Genomic DNA, 6419 nt, shown 5'->3' on the forward strand with positions numbered 1-6419 from the left:
ATACCTTGATCCCTTCATTTATCAAATCTAAAAAATTGTTGAGTATAGCCCTCTGGAATGTGGCAGGTGCATTGCACAGTCCAAAAGATAAGACCCTGTAAGCAAATGTCCCCCAAGGGTAGGTAAACGTAGTATTATCCTAGTTTTCAAGGGCAATTTGAATTTGATTGTAGCCACTGAAGCCATCTAGGAAAGAAAAGAATTTTTTTCCTTCCAATGTGTCCAAGACCTGGTCAATGAACGAGAGGGGAAAATGGTATTTTTGGGTTGCTTTATTAAGCTATCTATAGTCAACACATATACACCACTTTCCATTCTTTTTAGGCACCACTAGTAATGGAGAGACCCATTTGCTATCAGATATAGGATAGATGAAGTTTACATCTAATAGTTTTTGTAGTTCATCTTTCACATATCTTTAAGGTGAGGGTTTAACCTCCGTTGAGGTTGTCAAATGGGCCTGGCATCTTTCTTTGTAGAGATGTGGTGCATGCATAATTGGGGATCAATCCCTTTCATGGTAATCCTATGAGAAAGCATCTTTATATTTTCTCAGAAGTTGAACAGGCTTCTACTTTTGGTCAGCAGTCAAGTTTTTGTTGATATTTAAGGTTTTACCTGGCTCAATTTCTATGGTTTTACTATTATAAACATAAGTTGTTGGTATTGGCTGGTCGTCAATATATTTTAAGGGATCTTCTTCAATTTCGTTATCCAGGGCTGCTTTGATCATGTGACATTTTATATGGGGTACGACATCTGGTTGGTTAATGTAAGTGTTAATGATGTCATCTTCTATTTGATCCTTGAATTCAATAGAATCTTCTATAGTTAATGGTGATCTAATGTTTTCAGTTAGATATGATACATGTTGTTTTCTAGTTTTTATTATTGTTAAACTTGGCTGAGTTGGAGGATATAAGGCTAAATTCTTCACATTACTTCCTCCTGCTATAGTTATGCTGCCTGTTCAACAACTTATGTAAGCGTTTGCGCTTGCTAGCTAAGATCTACCTAGAATTAGGAGATGTCCATCTAGTCGGTTTCTAGGATTGGTGATTAGAAAATCTACTGGGTATTCCCAAGAATCTACAGACACCATTACATCCTGTAATGTGCCTTCTGGTTTGACTACCAATCGGTCGGCGAGTTCCAACAAGGTTGTGGTTGGGTCCAAGGATGTAATGCCAAGCTTTTGACAGGTTGTTGTTGTGAGAATGTTGATTGTTGCTCCTAGGTCAACTAATGCATTGGGGAAGGACCATCCATTTATTTGCACTGTGACTATAGGGTTTCCTGGGTCCTCATATTTTATGGGTGTTTCTCTACGTGATAATAAATCAGACAAAGCACCGACTACATGGAAAATTGGGGTTGTTTTTGTTTTCCTCTTCGGATTTTTCATACACAATTCCTTAATAGTTTTTGCATAAGTTGGAATGTCCTGAAAAGCTTGGAGGAGAGGTATTTTTACACACAATTTTTTCAATTCTCCCAGAAGATCAAATTCAGGATATTCAATTGAGCGGGGTATAATTAATCTCTCTGGGAATGGTGGAGAAGAGGTAATAGTTTGATCGTGAGTTTTTTGTTTAATAGGATTCTCCACTTGTGGTACTTGTTCTACAAGTAACATGTCTTCAATTTGTATACTTTTATCCCCCATTGATTCTATTATCCGTCCAGACCTTAATTGAAGCTCATTACACTCCCTCAACTCGGTTTCTGGCTCTAGTCCTTCAATAATTTACATAGATTGGACCGGTCTATTGTTGGGGTTTGGGTTGGGATCTGTGGTCGTAGGTTGGTCTGAGGGTTTTGTTGCAATGTGTAGGGTGCTGTCAATGTAGGTTGAGGTAGGGGGATTATTCCTGCTGGCTTGTTTGTAGTTCTTTGCCAGCTTCACTACCAACTCTGGTTTTGTGAAGTGGAGGGTGACCATTGAGATTCATATGCATTATCCTGCTAGAATGGTGGGAAGTAAGAGGAATTTAGCCAATTGTTATTTTGATTTCATTGGTTGGGCCAAGGTGGTATAGAGAATGGTTGCTATGACCAATTGGAGAAAGGTGGCTGGTTTTGCCACATAGCCCCTAGGTATTGTTGTGAATTATATTGCGAGGGATGAAAGAAAGAATATGGGTTAGTAGGCGTACCTGTTTGTCATGGTTGCCATTGGCGACGCTGATTTAGCAGGTAGACTGGTTTTGTTTCTTCCTCTGCCTCCTTATAGACTAGTTTTAACCCTGGGTTTGTACCATATCTAGTGGACACTCTTTGTGACTATGCTTCTTCCTGCATCTAGGGAAAAATATCACCAAGTTTTGTTCTACTTCAGTCTGCTTCTGCTTGGCTTGCATGATGTCTAATTGCGTCGTCAAAGTTCGCAAAATATATGTCTTGAAATCCTCTAGCGGGTTGCCAATTTCTACACGCGTTATACTTCCGCCAGAGATTTTGTTGTCCCTAGTGGTCATGTTGCATTCTGCTGGTTTCAATCTCATACTGCCTCTTAAGCACCTAATACACAATTTAATAATAAAAACATAGTCTTCTTGATATATATCACATTTACCCATAATATTTCATGTCTGTATCCATTGTTCTTTCATCCCTTTAATCAGTGTAGTTTTTAACACATTATCAGGAAAAGGAAGAGTTGCATAGGGAGACCACTGGAGGTTATACTGAAAACATTCCACATATTCTTCTAACGTTTCAGTGGGCCTTGCTACCATTTGAAATATTTTCTCTTTCAATTCCCTAGATCTGCAATAGTCCTGATATCCTTTAAGGAAAGTTTTTTTCATTTGATCCCAATCATTTATCGCGCCCCCACCTAGTCCCATAAACCAACGCAAGGTTGCTCCTTTTAATGTAGAGGGGAACAGTTTTAGTTTTTGGGGGTCTATGGTATAATAATAACCCCGACATAATACATCAAATTCAAACGGAAATGCATCTAGATCCTCTGATGTGAGTCCATGAAAGGTGGAATATTTTGGAGAGGGGTAGCTTTCATGGGTGTGTTGACAACTGTGTCAACAATGGGATATTGCAATGTCGAGGTCTGGGGTTCTTGTGGGTTGTTGGCCATTAGATCAAATATGTCAGCACCCTTCTGGGATCTCTAGAGAATTATTCCTAGGGTAATTAGAAGCGGTGGGCATGATCTTAACAACACTCCCTCGGTATAGGATACTGGGTGTTCCCCGTTGAATTACTACCTGAGGGGATCCTGGCTCCTTTTTTTCCCTTGTTTCTCCTCCTACTTCATGAATGTTACAGGAATTCCCCTCTTGTGAGCAAACTGGGCGTGAATTTTCAATTTCTTGAAAACTCTGCTCAATCCCTACTATTTTGCTGTGGACCTCAGCTTAGGCTACAGATGGTGAGCCTGTGGCCCGAAGGGAGATAGTAGGTTGTCTGGAGGCAACGTTTCGAGGACCTACTGATGGCTGAGATTCAGCTTTCCTTAAGATGTCGTATATGAAAGTTGATCATCCAAGGGTCACTGGTCCCTTAGATCTGTCGGGTTTGGTTAGTGGAATTGGATTGCTTTTGGGTTTTTTCTTCTCAGTCACTCATGTAAACAATTCAAATGTTTATCTCTACCCTAAGTTCCTAACAATTCTTCTGGAAAGTGGGCAGGAGAACACGTATTTTATGTGCTTCATACACATGTTCTTACCTTTCGTTTTTAATACCAAGTTTTCTCTCAACAGACAAGCATCAAACACCTACCGTAGTTTTCTGTAATTGTGCTGAAAAGTGGGCGGAGGAGCAAGCACTTTACTTGCTCTGTTAGATGATCCAAAAATACTTTATTATCATAGGTTATAAAATTAAAATAAAATAATTATTAATTTAAGAAATTAAATTAATAATTATTCTAGAATGATTAATTATTTTAGAGACAATTATAATTAGTATATCGTTGTAACAAGATATGACTCTCCAAATGAGTCGTATCTTAGGCTCTATTATAGGAGATTAGTTAGCTAGTTGGTTTGAATAGCATTTATTGTAAATGGACACTTGTAAGTGATCCATAATTAGAGGTAGTTAGGACATGGAGCTTATAAATAGCTCATTGAAAGAGTGTTTGGTTGTTCGGGTGTAAACTCTTGCAAAATCAATTATGTAATTGTTTTTTCCTGATTAATAAAATTACGTGTCTGAGGACACTTCTGCCATTATTGTGGTATCAGAGCTCCAGTAATGCTGCAGTGGATGTGAAGAGGAGATTCCAGCTCTACAAGTTTGTGGAAGACTCCCTTGAATTGATCAGCAAATGATTGGTATGGTATTTGTCAAGTTTTTTGTTTAAAAGGAAGAGAAATTTTATTAATGATTGAATTGGCCAAAGATAAGAAAAGAACAGTCGATTTGTGATTGTCACAAATGAGGAAATGATCAAATTTATTGTAATAAGACCTATTGGTTTCATTCTGGGACATCCCCTTCAAAAGAAAGAAAAGTTTTGTACTGCGATTTCTGGCCTGGCGATTACTTGCACTGAAAATTCTTGATGAGAGCCATTTAGATTTTGAGTACCAGCACGCAATCGCATAACGTCGGCCCTCAAGGGCTCCACTGCCCATAGTTCTGCGTCTAAATTTGTCAATCAGATCCCTTGCTTGCCGATCTTTATCATCTCTTACATGCCAAAAGCGTCCTAAGACTGCGTTTCCAATTTGATCGCTAAAGTATTTGTGTAATACTAGTAAAACTGCCTCTGAATTTAGCTCTCAAAACCCCTTAAAAACCCCTGAATTGCCAATCCGATCCAGATTACCAAAGTTCTGAGTATCAATTCAATTCGAAGCGAAATGATCAAAGGATTTCTGGCAGTAGATTCTTTTTGCAAGTGAAATAGACAGTAAATAAAGAAATGAAGGTTGGGGCCGAGTCTTCGCCATTTCTTTCCAGAAAGATGAGAAAGATCTGATGTTCTATTCTTCGTACATAGATACATAATGTGTTTGAGTATTTATTTTTCAAATATCAGAGTGTAGAATATGATAAATTCTTATGTGTTTGCATCCAATAAATTCGTTGTTGATCCTTGGTGCCGAAGCTGAAGAATCTTGGTAGTAGCAGTGCTGATGTTTGTTTCCAGATCAGAGACGCTTGATTTCTTACCTGGAGGCCGATCGCCGGATCGCAGGAAGACGTTGCTTAAATTGCCCGGAGGCTGCGGTAGTTGCTGCTGTTGCGTGCCTGAGAATTTGACTTAAAATTCAAGAACGTTACTCGCTTCTGCCATTATTGATCATAGTTGCAGGTAATGAAAATGCGAGTGTAGTGGCCGCATTTTTCAAACTGGTCGCACGTAGGCACTACCATGAGAACATAAAAGTGTCACTTTTACATAAATACAAGTTTTAAAAAATTTTAACGCTGGTTAAATTACTTTTATAAAGTAATTTAATAAAAAAATATTAATTTGTTTTCATGGGGAGTATGTAAAAGTGATTATAAAGGTTTTTTAATGGAGCGATAAGGTGGGAAGAAATTGGGGAGTATGTAAGGTGTGGAGAAATAAGGGGAGCTTTATAAAAGTGTTTTTTAAAGCTTTGTAATAGAGTGATAAGTGAGGTTTTTAAAAGTATTTTTTTTTAAAGTCATGTCATGGAGTAATAAGGATGGTGTTTTGAAATTTATGATTTTTGGAGTAATAAGGAGTTTTATTTGTAACTTGGAGAGATAAGGTGTGTTTGATAATTTGAAGCTATTTTTTTAATTGGGATCATCATATTTGTAACTCAAAGTAATTTTACTTTGAGGGGGGGTAAATTTTTTTTACCAGATTGTGCAAAAGCACCCTTGTAAAAATCAAATTTTGAAAGTTGCCTTGTAAACATTTGAGAAATTGACTAGAGCCAAGTGCAAAGCTCAGTCAATTTTCTCTTGTTTTGACGACTATTCGAGGGTCAAGGCCAAGCCCCGATAGTTCGTTTTTTGCATCGTGTGTTGCTGTTGTGTTGACTATCTTGTCCTTTCTGTTCTGCTTCTTGGTGCGTCTCTTCATCGCTAAAAATGTCTAAGTTGATTAACTTATTTTCTGATTCCGACAAACTTGAAGGCACCAAATATTATAAAACGTGGCATCATCTTATTGAAAGCACACTCTTTTACAATGAATTATGGCAAGGAATATGTGATGGAGATGTAAAGCCGAATAAAGCCACAGATGCAGATCCACTGGCAAAATGGGAAATCAAGAATGCTAAAGCCTTAGCTCTTATTAAATCGTCTGTGAATGATGAAATGTATGTACATATAGAGAATGCCACAGATGCATGGACTGCCTTGAAAACTTTTAAATACCTCTTTGATACTCAGCCAGAATCAAAGAAGGTTGATCTACAGTTAAAATTGTTGCAACAAAAATTAACTGACGATGGTGATATTCT

The sequence above is a fragment of the Pinus tabuliformis genome, chromosome 7 (genome assembly GCF_031772625.1).
Source record: "Pinus tabuliformis cultivar Carrire ecotype Pingquan chromosome 7, CPIR1, whole genome shotgun sequence".
NCBI lineage: Eukaryota > Viridiplantae > Streptophyta > Pinopsida > Pinales > Pinaceae > Pinus > Pinus tabuliformis.